The sequence below is a fragment of the Rhagoletis pomonella genome, unplaced genomic scaffold, assembly GCF_013731165.1.
Source record: "Rhagoletis pomonella isolate Grant_MI unplaced genomic scaffold, Rhpom_1.0 Rhpom_scaffold_00003, whole genome shotgun sequence".
NCBI classification, from domain to species: Eukaryota; Metazoa; Arthropoda; class Insecta; order Diptera; family Tephritidae; genus Rhagoletis; species Rhagoletis pomonella.
In genome coordinates, this window is record NW_023458557.1 from 95,227,836 (window position 1) to 95,230,917 (window position 3,082).

Below are 3,082 nucleotides of genomic sequence, written 5' to 3' on the forward strand. Positions count from 1 at the left end.
CTTTCGTTTATTTAATGTTTATTATTTTTTTTTTATGAGTGTAGCTCGTTGTCTAACAAAAACCATGTAGGTCAATTAAAAAAAGTTCAAACTTTGTACAAAAATTTGAAAAATTCGACAAAAGTTCATTAAAAAAATTTAGCTTTTTAATCAGATTTCTTAAAAACGTTCTGAGTATGCAGTTTTGTAGCCCAATACATTTTTTTTTACAACGAGGTTCAAATTTTAAGTAGCGTGCACTTAGCGTCGATTTTTGGCAATTTTTTTTTGAGGAATGTGTTGCTCATTTTCCAAATACAAAAAGAATTGTCGAACATAATTTGTGTGGAAGAAAATGCGTAAATAAAAATTTCCAAAAATCAACGGTAAGTCCTAGCTAGTACAAAATTGCGGGGGATAAAAAACTGCATACTCAAAAGAAAAAAATCGAAAAAATCTTATTAAAAAAATTAAAATTTTGTTTAGATAGTAGATATGCTATATTTTCATAAAAAATAATAAATATTTTTCAAACAAGGAGAAATAGCTAAAACTTGCTAAAATGCCTGTTCCCTATTTACATTCTCGCCACCGTTGATTGTGTTTGCATAAATACGTATATGTGCACGCAGGTGCATAGATTTTGAGTGCAAATGCATTATTGTGAAAGTATGTGGAAGGCTTGAAAATTTTTGTGTTGCATCGTCTCATATACATACATACATACATATATGTGCTTATGTTTCATCTTCTTGCTGCATTTCCGGTCAGTTTGTGTATGTATTTGCGTGCGTACGTGTGTGAGCACCTCTGTCTTAACTAAGCCTAGAAGAAATCGATTTGAGCCTACCACTTTTGACACCTTCCTCCGACCATAGCTTCTCGGCAAGCAATGTAGTTGTAGGCAGCACAAGAGGCTGTGCACACATGCAAACATACATAAATGAATGGTAAGTAAAAGAGACGAATGAAGTTTGTGTGCAGCAAAAATTTAGTAAATTTGCATACATGCAAACACACAACGTACTCGCTTATATTGGACATTAATTTGCATGCATATTCCGAAATTTCTCAAGGCACATCTTGACCCAGCCAAGGAGACGCTGCACACCCATACACACACGCACACAATTATATGCATTTGCTTGACCATCATCGTCAGTTGTATGTAGTTGTTATTGCATTTCTTTAACTTAAGAATTTCAAACTCTTGTTTTACCTAGCCACTTGCCCTGCCCTCTTTTCATTGCTTCCATCATTTTTCGGTTGCCATGCGCATGCACATAAAATTTCTAGCTAACTGAGCTTTTATGCCAACGCTCGAATGTATGGTCGAATTTCTTTGCACCGCATTCTCATTACGAAGCCTTAAATGTAATGGAGTGTTTGTTATATACAGTGTTGCCAGGTCATTGAAGTGAAAAATCGTCAGTTAGGCTCTCAAACATTGTTATTTGCATGTAAAAATCGTCAACATATCACAAATTTTAATAAACAGAATCAGGAAGCTCTTTTAGTTTTTTTTTTTTATTCTAGCTTCTGAAGTCTCCCTCTCTCTCTTCTCTATGAATTTACGAATTTTTAAAATTCGCATTACTTTTAACGAAAAAAATGTTTAGTTGCAATAAAAGCATATTTTCATCTTCATATTTTTTTCCACTGCAACTTAACGATGTGCATTAAAAACTGTTCATACTTACAAGTTTTGCTAAAGAACTTAATTCATAATTCCCTTCGCTCAATAAAATATGTAGCAGTACACAACGCCACAACCGCAAAATTACGAATTTGACCGGCAAAAACTACACAAGTGGTGATGACAGATAGAATAAAACTACTTATCGATATTATCGACTATTTGTGCTGCCACACGATATAATTTCGATACGGCCATTATGTATTAGGAGAAATGGTAAATTCTCATTGCAATTTTTAATTGTCAGTGTAACTATCTTCAAAGTTGAGAACCAGCCAAATTTGCATCAAAAGAAAAATCTTCATTGGGTCATAAAAATCTTTTCAAAACGGCATGGCAGTAAAAAATCTTCAAAATGACGCCCATAAAGTCAACCTGTCAACACTGGTTATATGCCTGCTTCAATCTTAACTCCCAATAATTTGTAGATTTTCTTATTTGCTAGCCAACTACTTACACATTAAAGTGACGTTGTACTGTACTTAAATAAAATTATGCGCATCTCATTCTGTTTTGAAGATATTTCTCTACTTTTTGCAAGCCTACTACGTATTTACATATGTATATACAAGCATGGTATGGTGATTTTGTTGTTAGTTTTGTACTCTTCCAATGTTTAATTAATTATTATATACGCATACACGTACTTATGTGCATTCAATTATTATCAGTTTGATATATAAATTACATATTTGCATTAAGTAGTCAGTCGTATAGATGCCGGTATATTGTGGCAATGTCGCGGTTAAATAGTCTCTTTGAAATTACTTGTGAAGTTAATCAGTTTTTGGGTTTGGCGAAGCAGTCACAACAATCACTGGTGGTGAGTGCAATACATTTTGTGGTAATTAAAGTTGCTCGAGTTGTGAATACCAGCGCTGTCGTTGGAGCCGCTTATGTGCTGGGGGTTAACTTGCATGATTAAAAAGTTTCTAATGCATCACGTTGTAGAGAGCATCGTACAATAGAAGCACACCCCCCAAAAAATTTACCAACTATTTTTTATTATAGATATATAGTATATCCATATCTATAATTCAGGCGTTCCTAGCTCTTTTTCTTGGATATTATAGGATAACAATTTTAAGTGCGTTTCTAGCATCTAGCATTCTAAATGAGTGGGAGTTTTTGTTTTGTAAATACGATTTTTGAAATATTTTGAAACTGCGAAGAGAATTCATCGATAATAGGTTCAAATTAGTGCTTGGAAATATAGTATGTTTTTACTATATTTTATTATAAATCTTGCCCCATGAAATATGCAATGCCAGAACTTCCACAATTCTTCATAGCTGAATTACTGAATATTTTACCTACATTACCAACATACCTAGAATCGCGGTGACAAGAACTGGTAACATTTTGTAGTAATAAAATTGTCCGGTTTCAAAATCTTCGGCAATGTGC